Source organism: Ovis aries, chromosome 15 (genome assembly GCF_016772045.2).
Source record: "Ovis aries strain OAR_USU_Benz2616 breed Rambouillet chromosome 15, ARS-UI_Ramb_v3.0, whole genome shotgun sequence".
Lineage (NCBI taxonomy): Eukaryota > Metazoa > Chordata > Mammalia > Artiodactyla > Bovidae > Ovis > Ovis aries.
The window spans coordinates 77,401,894-77,414,372 of NC_056068.1; the positions used below are offsets into that span (position 1 = coordinate 77,401,894).

Genomic DNA, 12,479 nt, shown 5'->3' on the forward strand with positions numbered 1-12,479 from the left:
CTTAAGGAGTGAACCCATATAGGAGGAGCCCACAAAAATTTAGTGTGACCAGAATATACTTCTTTCTTAACATCCAGAGAAACTCAGAGAAAGAAGAAACAGAGAGAGGGGGAGAGAGATGTGGAAGCTGAATCTGACTCCTATGAACAAAACGCAGGGCTTGTGTATGCTTCCAGGACCGCGGGGATTTAGGCCCCAGAGAGCATTTCTTGAGGTATTTACTTTTATATCACACATGAGTAAACTAGCTTGAATGCTTTTTTCATGTGGCAATTTGCAAGAAGGTAGTTCCTTCTGAGTCACTGGAGATGGCACCTCAAAGAGCCCATTTCATTAATTTCTTTTAAAATAATTATTAAAAAAGTATATGAACTGAATAAGAAAACTTGGTGACTATAATAAAACCCCAAACAAAAGATAAATAAGCTAAAATGAAACTGTTCAGAGATATTAACTGCTATCATATATATTTCCAGTGTGATTTTTCTTTCCCATTCTTTGTATGAAGTGCATATGTTTTGAGATGTTTAAACAATATAACTTGGTCTCTGATTTTATTGCTTAACCTAAATAAATATTATTGTCTTCAGAAACAGTGATGTTCTTTACTGAAACTAAACTGTGTTTTCTTATAAGCAATACATATAAGCAATCCACACTTTCAAGCTTATATTAATACAATTAAAAATACAGTCTCATAAATGGAAAATGCATTTTGGAAACATGTTTAAATCTCTAAAACCTCTGAGTGTCAATCAATCCACTGGTTCTACCATACTGAAATATCACACAATTAGATCCACTGTCTTGCCTGGTGGCTCGGTGGTAAGAAAAAAAAAGAAAATCATCTGCAGTGCAAGAGACATAGGTTCTATCCCTGCTTGGAGTTGGGAATAACCCTTGGTAGAGAAAATGGCCACCCACTCCAGTGTTCTTGCCTGGGAAATCTTTTGGACAGAGAAGCCTGGTGGGCTGCAGTCCATGGATATGCACAAGATTTGGACACAATTTAGTGACTAAACAGCAGCAACAAATGCTTTCCCTAGGCTCCTGACAACCTGACTAACACTAGCCAGACTCTACCAGGAAGGCATAACACACCAGGGGCTGTTTCCCACCAGGCATAGTAGTATTGTACATAGTATGGCTTGATCCAAAATCCCACAAGTCTGCATGGTTACTCTTTCACTGAGATAGGCTTGAGTTCCACAATGCATCTTCCCCCCATTGCTGACGCCTCTGTCCCCTAGACTAGCTTTGGAGCCAGTATCTACACCCTAGTCACCCAGAGCTAGCAACCTTGTTGGACATTAGTTTTCCATGCTGCACAACAAATTGCCACCAGCTTCGAGGCTTAAACTGCTATCACAGTTTCTGTCACATAATAGTCTGGGAAGTCCTTTTGTAACTTCATAAGATACTGCTAAACTATTTTCAAAGTTATTTAACCCTGTAGTCTTATCTGACATGCATAAGCATTTAACTTGCTCCACGTTTCCACCAGCATTTGAAACTTGTATTCATTTTAGCTATTCTAAATGGAGTAGAGTAGTTTCTCCTTGTGGTTTAAGCTTTAACTTTAATAAGAATGTCATTGATGACTAGCTATCCTTAGCATTTTTTCATGTGTGTATTTGTGTGTTCTGTTTTGTCAAATGTGTGCTCAGATGGTTCATCAAAACCTTAAGTAGGCTTTTTTCTTGTATTGAGTATAAAGACTTCCTCTGTATGTTTTACATTGAAATCATTTATCAAATATAAGTTCTCCAAATACCTACTCACAATCTATGGCTTGTATTGTCAGCTTATTAATGGTGGCATTTATGCTCAAGAAACTTTTACCAAACACTTTCAATGGCAATGAAGCTCATTTTTTTGTTTTTTAAAGATCCATCCTTTTTATGTTCATTCAAAAAATTATCATTATGACTAACCTAGATAGCATATTCAAAAGCAGAGACATTACTTTGCCGACTAAGCTCCGCCAAGTCAAGGCTATGGTTTTTCTTGTGGTCATGTATGGATGTGAGAGTTGGACTGTGAAGAAGGCTGAGCACTGAAGAATTGATGCGTTTGAACTGTGGTGTTGGAGAAGACTCTTGAGGGTCCCTTGGACTGCAAGGACATCCAACCAGTCCATTCTGAAGGAGATCAACCCTGGGATTTCCTTGGAAGGAATGATGCTAAAGCTGAAGCTCCAGTACTTTGGCTACCTCATGCGAAGAGTTGACTCATTGGGAAAGACTCTGATGCTGGGAGGGATTGGGGGCAGGAGGAGAAGGGGACAACAGAGTATGAGATGGCTGGATGGCATCACTGACTCGATGGACATGAGTCTGAGTGAACTCCAGAAGATGGTGATGGACAGGGAGGCCTGGCGTGCTACGACTCATCGGGTCGCAAAGAGTCAGACATGACTGAGTGACTGAACTGAACTGAACTGAACTTTTGAAAGATCTTTTCTGTTTTATGCTAAAAAATTTTTTTTAGTTTTCATTTTTATGTTTGCATCTATGATTCATTCATCTATGATTCCTTGGAAAGAAAACTATGATGATCGTAGACAGTGTATTAAAAAGCAGAGGCATCACTTTGTTGACAAAGGTCCATATAGTCCAAGTTATGTTTTTTCCAGTAGTCATGTATAGATGTGAGTGTTGGACCATAAAGAAGGCTGAAGGCTGAATTGTTGCTTTCAAATTGTGGTGCTGGAGAAAACTCTTAAGAATCCATTGAACAGCAAGAAGATCAAACCAGGTCAGTCCTACAGGAGATCAACCCTGAATTCTCATTGGAAGGACTGAGGCTGAAGCTGAAGCTCCAACACTTTGGCCACCAAATGAGAAGAGTTGACTCACTGGAAAAGACCCTGATGCTGGGAAAGGTTGAGGGCAGGCAGAGAAGTGGGCAACAGAGGATGAGACAGTTGGATAGCTTCACTGACTTAATGGACATGAGTATGAGCAAACTCTGGGATATAGTGAAGGACAGATTGCTGTCATGCATGCCGAAACACTTTAGTCTAAGACAACACTTGGTCATTGCATGATTGGAATAACTGTGTTGTTGGTTGGTTACTCATATTTTACTGTTACTCTGTGTTGGATTGGTTAGTTCTTGGAGTCCATGTCGCCCTCCTGTCTTTAATTTTCCCAGACTTGTGTTTTGAAGAGGAAGTCATAAACAGGTTTATGCCTTCTTTGTCTGAAGCTTGAACCTTCTCCTTAATCATTTTTCTTATGATGTACATGCCAACAGGCCAAGGCAGAAAAAAATAATTTCATCATATACCCATAAACTTTTAATACATTTGAATTCACTCAAAAATGACTTACAAATACTACAAAAAGCAGTCATTTTTTTAAAAATTTGGTTTACATATGGTTTATAGCTATTTTACTAAACATTGATGTACGTAAAACTCAATAATCATCAATAAACTGCTATCCTGCCATAGATATATTAACCTAAAGCATAATTGTCAAAAGATTTGAATCATCAATTGCACTGCAAGAACTGAACCATCTGTAGCATAGGATATCATTTACTTTTTCAGAAATAATGAATTTTAAAATATTATGCATAGTAACAAAGCGGTTTTGTGAAAATTAATCTTGTGAATGTATTTTTTACGTCTTTGTTCCTCAAGCTGTAGATCAAGGGGTTCAGCATAGGAATCATTGCTGTGTAAAACACAGAAGTCACTTTGACTGTGAGCCAAGAAGTTTTGGGGTTAGGAATGCAGAAAAGGAAAAGGATGGTTCCGTGGAAGATGCTGATGGCTGTCAGGCGGGAAGCACAGGTGGAGATGGTTTTCCAGCACCCACTTGCAGAAGGCATCCCCAGAACAGTGACAAAAATGAATATATAGGACATCAGAATAATCACCAGGCTGCCCGCCTCATTGAATATGGCAATAATAGAACATAACATCTGAGTGATATAGGGATCTGAGCAGGAGACAGAAACAATTACAGAGCGGTCACAGATAAAATTATTTATGGTGCTAGACTTGCAGTAGGATAATGCAAGAAGGAAATACGTGAGTGTCATGGAGCACACTACACCCCATGAGTAAGAGCCAGCCACCAAGAGAGCACAGCGCTTCAGAGACATCGCAGTGGTATAGAGCAAGGGGCTGCAGATGGCCACAAAGCGGTCATAGGCCACTGCTGCTAACATGAACGTTTCTGCTACACCAAACAGGCAAGCGAAACAAAATTGCGCAATGCAGCCAGAGAAAGAGATGGTTCTGTCCTCCACAACCAAATTCTCCAAGAGTTTGGGTATAACTACAGTAGAAAAACAGAAATCGACAAAGGACAAGTGACTAAGGAAAAAGTACATGATCGTGTGGAGTTTTGAATTGACCTTGATGATTATGTCATGCCTAAATTCCCCACCACAGTGACTGTGTAGACAGACAGGAAAACAAGGAAGAGTGGGACCTGGAGTTCTGGATATTCTGAAACACCCAGGAGAATAAATGTGGGTATGAAACTGTGGTTTCCTTCTGATAGCAGCATGATTCCTGTTGAACAAAGGACCGAACATTATTCCTGAAAAATAGAAATGAATAGAAAAGAGAAACAGAGAAGGCAGAAGCTTCCTATGTCTCCGTGGAGTTGGTATATATTCTCCAGGTATGGTCCTCAAACCACCAGCAGCAGGGACACCTAAGAATACGTCAGGGATGCAAATGCTGAAGCCCTGTCTCCAACGTCCTGAATCAAAGACTCTGGAACGGAGCCCACAGTTTGTGATTTATCCAGCCCTCCAGATGATTTCTGATGCATGATAAATTATGAGAACCACTAAAATACAGACTGTTCATCCTATCGTTTAAAATTTAGCCCTTGATTAGTATTGTTAATATACAACTAAAATATAAATTTGGAACACAAAAGAAATTGTAAATCACAAAATTTTGAGATGCCGAAAAGAAGCAGAGTACTTTGTTATGGTTCTAAGAGTTACATCAAGGATCAAGGAGATCAACTGATGTGTAAAAGGTGCCACATAAATCTTGGTATAACTTTTTTTATATTTTAGTTATATTAAAGAATTAAGCACCCATAAAGTCTGTGAACTGGCATAAATCTTAAGTTGTAACTAGTTTATGCCTTCCATCTTGTGCTTAAATTAATTATAGAATCTTATTTAGAAATAATCTTGTACCTTCCATCAAAACCTCCATTAAGGTTATACTGCCTCCTGGGATGATTTTTGGGTTTTTATACTGACATTTTGCTTAACATTGAATTGAATCTAATGAACATATTAATTATTTGTAAATGTGATTTTAGATCATCTATTTTAATGTATAAGGCTTCCACAGTGGCTTAATGGTAAAGAATCCACTTTCAATGTAGGAGACACAGGTTCGATTCCTGGGTGGGGAAGATTCCCTGGAGAAGAAAATGGCAACCCACCGCATTATTGCTATGGGCCTCCCTGATGCCTGAGTCAGTAAATAATCCACCCACAGTGCAGGAGACCACCTGCAAAGCAGGAGACCTGAGCTCAATCCCTAGGTCAGGAAGCCCCCCTGGAGGAGACGGCAACCCACTCCACTATGACTTAGCAGCTAAACCTTTTTGATATATATCTAAAATTATAAGTGAGTGTTAGTTATTTCTCCTGTCTGACTTTTTGAAAAACCATGGACTGTAGCCTGCTGGCTTTCTCTGTCCATGTGATTGTCCAGGTAAGAATATTGGATTGGATTGCCATTCCCTTCTCCTGGGCATTTCCCCAACTCAGAGATCAAACCCTGGTCTACTGCAGACAGATTCTTTACTGTCTCAGCCACCAATATATAAATAAATATATAATATAAAGTATATATAATGTTATGAGAAAAAAGGATATAATTTATATTTATAAATTATATATAATTATATATAATTAATTATATTCACCAATAATAATTTTATACCAAATGCATTCAAGATACAGTGAAAGTTACAGATTTTCTCTACCACTGAGTAAACCTCTGTTATGATGAGGCAAGCGTGGAGAAGTTGGGGAAGCAAGAGCGGCCATGCCTTAATATGAATGGCCCCGAGATACAGACATAAAACTTCAGTGACATTAGATGGATGGTCTGCTTCATCTTAGTTTTGTCCAGATCGAGTGTCAGGCTACAGACGCAGCTCCATGAAGGCCTACTTGATATCCACTACAAACAATCCAAGACATAAACAATATGTCATCAGAATATTTTTTCCAATAGCAAGAGGGACTGGGCAGATACATTGTAAATACCTATTATTATTCAGACTATTTTAATCAATGGCTTTCCTTCAACATTTGAAAGTATTACCAATTCCCTGGTATATTAGGGAGACTGGAACCACTGTTTCGGTTTACTGATGGGATACTCACATCAATAACAAAAGAGACTGAACATTTGATTTGGTGTTCAACCTTACCAATTTCAAAGGCTTTTGGAGAAAATCAGTGGATTAATGGTAGGTTTGTACTCATATTGGAACTAACTGTATGGAGTTACAGAATTCTATGTATTTTTGCAATTTCCCTATTGCTCATTGCTGCCAGGTTCAGTAATACAAATCTCAATTGTCTAAACCACTTCATGCCATATTAGTGCAAATTAAAATGTTTCTGATCATAGAAAGGGATCGTCTATAGTTTGTGGAGTAATCTATATGAGCTGTAGCTCCATCTTTTCCACTTAATTTGAAAGATACAGAAAGAAACATGAACTGACCTGAAACCAGATGTTCTTGATTAATTACTGAGAATTTCTTTTTAGGATTAATGAATCTCAGGTATATTTCTTCTCAGCATTCAAATGTTCTTTAAGATATTAGAAGAATTTAGGCTTGCAAAAATGGTAGTATATTTCAATGAGCATGCCAGGAAAATGGCATTTTTTTTTCTAGGGACATTAGAAATATCAAAAAATACAAATAAAAATTTAAAAGCTGAATTCACAGTCTAAATTCTGCCAAACCCTGGGTCTTATATTTCCCCCCATAACCATGATTATATGAAGTACATAGAATTGCAATTGGAGTATTACTCAGTGGACCAGAAACCATTTAATTACGTGAAACACTGTCTCTTGTGTCATTTTAGTGGATGCATTTTCTTCTAAATCATTAAAGATAATTACACCACCACATTTATCCCATTAACTATTTGTTTGATATGGAACTTTTGAAATATAGGTATTAATTGAATAAACATGAAAGCTCAGCGTTCAGAAAACTGAGATCATGGCATCTGGTCTCATCACTTCATTGCAAATAGATGGGGAAACAGTGCAAACAGTGGCAAATTTTTTTGGGGGGAGGGAGGGCTCCAAAGTCACTGCTAATGGTGACTGCAGCCAGGAAATTAAAAGACCTTTCTTCCTTGGAAGGAAAGTTATGACCAACCTAGACAGTATATTAAAAAGCAGAGATATTACTTTGCCAACAAAGACTGGTCTAGTCAAAGCTATAGTTTTTCCAGTAGTCATGTATGGATGTGAGAGCTGAACTATGAAGAAAGCTGAGCACCAAAGAACTGATGCTTTTGAACTGTGGTGCTGGAGAAGACTCTTGTGAGTTCCTTGGTGTGCAAAGAGATTCAGGCAGTCCACCCTAAAGGAAATCAGGTCTGAATACTCATTGTAAGGACTGGTGTTGAAGCTGAAACACCAATACTTTGGCCACCTCATGCGAAGAGCTGAGTCACTGGAAAAGACCCTGATCCGGGGAAAGATTGAGGGTGGGAGGAGAAGGGGACGACACAGGATGAATGGTTGGAAGGCATCGCTGAAGCAATGGGCATGAGTTTGAGTAGGCTCCTGGAGTTGGTGATAGACAGGGAGGCCTGGCGTGCTGTAGTCCTTTGGGTTGCAGAGTCGAACACAACTGAGTGACGGAACTGAACTGAATAGCAATTAACTTACAGGTGTTTTTGATATGAATACTGTCCTTGTGTATCTCCCTACCACACTCTGTTTTTCATTTCTACATAATATTCACTGAATTGAATAAGAAGACTCTCCTACCATTTTTGTTTTGAGACAAATATAATCTTGATGGAGAAAACTAACAAGTAAAAGGCAATAAAAGAAAATGACAGAACAACATTACCAATGATCATAGAATTTTAAATTATACATTAAATGTTGTCACATTAAATCAATCAACTAAGGAAAAGGTAAATATATAATACTTATAGGAATTTTCTCAGGAGAAAACACATATTTTGATTAGAACCCCTATGTTCATTGCAGCATTGTTTATAATAGCCAGGACATGGAAGCAACCTAGATGTCCATCAGCAGACGAATGGATAAGAAAGCCGAGGTACATATATACAGTGGAGTATTACTCAAACATTAAAAAGAATACATTTGAATCAGTTCTAATGAGGTGGATGAAACTGGAGCCAATTATACAGAGTGAAGTAAGCCAGAAAGAAAAACACCAATACAGTCTGCTAACACATATATATGGAATTTAGAAAGATGATAATGATAACCCTGTATGTGAGACAGCAAAAGAGACACAGATGTATAGAAGAGTCTTTTGGACTCCGTGGGAGAGGGAGAGGGTGGGATGATTTGGGAGAATGGAATTGAAACATGTATAATATCATGTGTGAAACGAATCGCCAGTCCAGGTTCAATGCATGACACTGTATGCTTGGGGCTGGTGCACTGTATGCTTGGGGATGACCCAGAGGGATGGTATGGGGAGGGAGAGGGAGGAGGAAAGAGGGGTGCAGGATGGGGAACATGTGTATACCTGTGGGAGATTCATGTTGATGTATGGCAAAACCAATACAATATTGTAAAGTAATTAACCTCCAATTAAAATAGATAAATTTATATTTAAAAAAAATTTTTTAATGAAATTTTTTAAAAATATAACTTACCACATCAAAATATTAAAGGAGTTTAAATGAGGAAAATTAGCTTGATAAATTCAACATTCACTCACTAAAAAACGAAATATAACAGACACATACCAAAAAAATACATGAGATAACTTTGCTTAACATTTTAAGCATGAAATGTTAAGTATTGATACTTTCCTTTTTAAATGAGGAAGTCAAGGATACCCACTTTTACTGGTTATTCAAAATTATACTAAAGTTTTCAGCTAGTTAACCAAACACAAGAGAAAAATAAAGGGAATAACATTGGAAACAACCTATCCAGAAAATATTTGACTAGAGATTGTATGATATGCATGTTGAAAATCCAAAATAATCTACAAATAAATTATAAAATTATTAAAAGATATTTATAGAGTTGCCAAAATGCATTGAATCCTAATTGAAAAATAATACACATCTTACAAATGACACTTAAAATAGTGTGAAAAATAATCACAAATTGAGATTAATTTTAAAAATATGTAAGAACTTTATAAAAATATGATGTATCTTATATTGTAAACCATGAAGTAGATCTAAGTAAACATGATCGTGTAGCATGCTATGGTTTGGAGACCTGAGGCTGCAAACACCACTCTCTGCACATTGATCTATAATTCTACTGTATTTCTACACTAAACCCAAACAAGAAAAATTCTAAAGGTTGTTTTAAAAGGTTAAGTAAAGAATATCTTAAACACTCTGCAAGATTAAGAGTAACTTCTTAAGAGTTGCTCAACTTGATATCAAAGCCTATTAGTTAAGGGTAGTTCTGATTATAAAACACTTAGAAGCATACAGAAAGTCTAGAAACAGAACTATAGATATACTGATGTTTACTTTATGAATATTCTGGCACCACAGAGCAGTGTTAAAATGAGTAAATTTTTCAAGAAGTATTTCTGGGGTAAATATATGCCAATAAGTCAAAATATAAAATTAGCTTATAGTCATGCCCCCATCAAAATTTAGTTTCAAATAAGTTGTAAAATAATTAACCTCCACTTAAAATAAACAAATTTATATTTTAAAAAAATCAATGTAAAAAGAGAAAAAAAACCCGAATTGAAAATGGAGTAGAATATAAAATATAATACTGTATGAAATTTATGATAACTTAGCACATAAAACATGAATATCTTTATTATTTTGGAGGTAAGAAGTGGATCTTAAATAAGACATTAGAAGCACTTCACTGTGTAAAGAAACAGTTTGTTAAACATTGATTCATTAATTCATTAAACATAAGGAAATGTGTGCCCCTAAAGACATCCCGACCAAATGAATAGGCACGCCACAATCTAGAAAATATTCATGATACACACATCAAAGGACTTTTATTTAGAATGCATAATGAAATACATTTTTCATAATAAAATATTAATAACCTAATAGAAAAATAGGCTTAAGAAAAACCCTGAATAGGCCCTTCACAAAGAAGTAAGACAAGTCAAATGACTAATAACTAAATTATAGGAATTCAGCCACATTAGTAAAGTGGAATTGAATTCATCACCAAAATGAAGTACCCCTACTTACCCACGAACCTGAAAATGTTAAAATGTCTGCTATGAGAGTATTAAATGTTATCAAAAATGGACAATAATTAGAACCCACATACAATATAGTTGGAATTTAAACTAATCCATCCATTTTGGAAAATCGTTTCATGGCATCTGGCAAAAGATCAGAAACAAGCGCCCTTTGATCCAGAACATTCAGAGATAGGGCACACCTCAAACAGTGAGTGCTCACGTGCAATGAGCACATACTTGTGTAATGTTCAAGCAGCATTTACGTTAAAGACAAAAAAGGTGAAATAACCAGGAGTGAAACTGCTGGCTCCTATGGTAGTTCTGTTTTTACCGTGTGTGTGTGTGTGTGTGTGTGTGTGTGTGTGTGTGTTTGTGTGTGTGTAAAACTCCATACTGCTTTCCATGCAGTATGCAGTTGGTTATACCAATTTACATTCTCTCCCACAATGCACAGCGTCTCCTTTTACTCTAATTCTCTCCAACAATTGTTATACGCAGACTTTGTAGAGGAAAGGAGGAGGGGCAATTTAGGAGTATAAAGTCTACAAAATGCTCTGCATAAAATGGATAAGCTACAGGAAGCTGCTGCCCAGCGCCGTGAGTTATGCCTGGTATCCTTTGTGTGCTGCACTTAGCTGTCACTTCAGTTGCGTCCAACTCTTTGTGACCCCATGGACTCTAGGCCACCAGGTTCCTCTGCCCATGGGACTGGGTGGCTGCCCCCTCCTCCAGGGGATATTCCCCACCCAGGAATCAAACCCATATCTCTGGCATCACCTGCTTGCAGGCAGGTTCTTTACCCACTGAGCCACCAACGTTTAATAGTGTCTAATCTAAAAACATAATGAATCACTATGTTGTGTATATAAAATTATTATAACTCTGTAACTAAATAATACTTCAATAGAGAAGAGGAAATAGCCAAATTCCATTTGTAGTAGTAATATGAATAAACATATTATCATATCAATATATTTATTTTGTAGAACATTCTTCAGCACCAAAAAGGGAACTACTGTTACAGTCAATCACTTAAAAATTCTTTTGAAACAAAATGCTGAGCCCAATAAGCCAGACATAAGGGAATATACTCTAATATTTTAATAATACAAATTTCAAAAGTGATAAAGTTAAAAGTTTTAACTCTCGTAACCTATTCTCTGTTTAGAAGAAAAATCTTTGAACACCGCAATGGAGTCTGTTCCTAGAGGCATCAAGAGGCACAGTGACTAGAAACATGCTCACGGAGATGCTGCAAAGAACTGATAAGTCTTTAATTTCTTGGAGAAAGTAACATACAGGATGATTATACAAAATTACTTGTCTACCTATCTATCACATTTCATAATCTGAGAAAAAGAGAAAAAAGAAAGAAAAAAGACATGGAAGAGAAATAATTTGCAAATTCTGAGGATTTCAGAATATGGACAGCCTTCTGCTGCGCTGTGCTTAGCCGCTTAGTCTTATCCGACTCTTTGAGACCCCGTGGACTGTAGCCCACCAGGCTCCTCTGTCCTTGGGGATTTTCCAGGCAAGAATACTGGAGTGGGTTGTCATGCCCTCCTCGAGGGGATCTTCCCTACCCAGGGAAAGAACCCAGGTCTCCCGTAGTTCAGGCAGATTCTTTACCATCTGAGCCACCAGGGAAGCCCTGGACACTGTTAGATGATCATTATTTTGCCTATAACACTCTGAAAGTGAGACATAAACATATATTTTTCTTTTTTTCTTTTAAACTGAAGCTGACATTTTAAACTCACAGTGCAGTTTAAAAATCACGTTATATTCATATGATATAAAATTTTCTCAAGAGATTGTATCCTATTGTATCTCAGTCACTAAAGAATCAACTTGCACTTCGGGAGACGTGAGTTCCATTCCTGGCTTGGGAAGATCCCCTGGAGGGGGGACATGGCAACCCACTCCAGTATTCTTGCCTGGAGATTCCCCATGGACAGAGAAGGGGTCGCAAAGAGTAGGACACTAGTCAGTGGACACTAATAACCATCAACACACTGTATAAAGCACATTTAAGAAACTGCT

At 37.3% G+C, this 12,479-nt stretch overlaps 1 pseudogene; it reads right to left on the minus strand.

The window, feature by feature from the left end:
• Nucleotides 1-3,576: 3,576 nt before the first annotated feature.
• On the minus strand, nt 3,577-4,526 carry LOC101121581 (olfactory receptor 5D13-like; annotated as a pseudogene).
• Nucleotides 4,527-12,479: the final 7,953 nt, after the last annotated feature.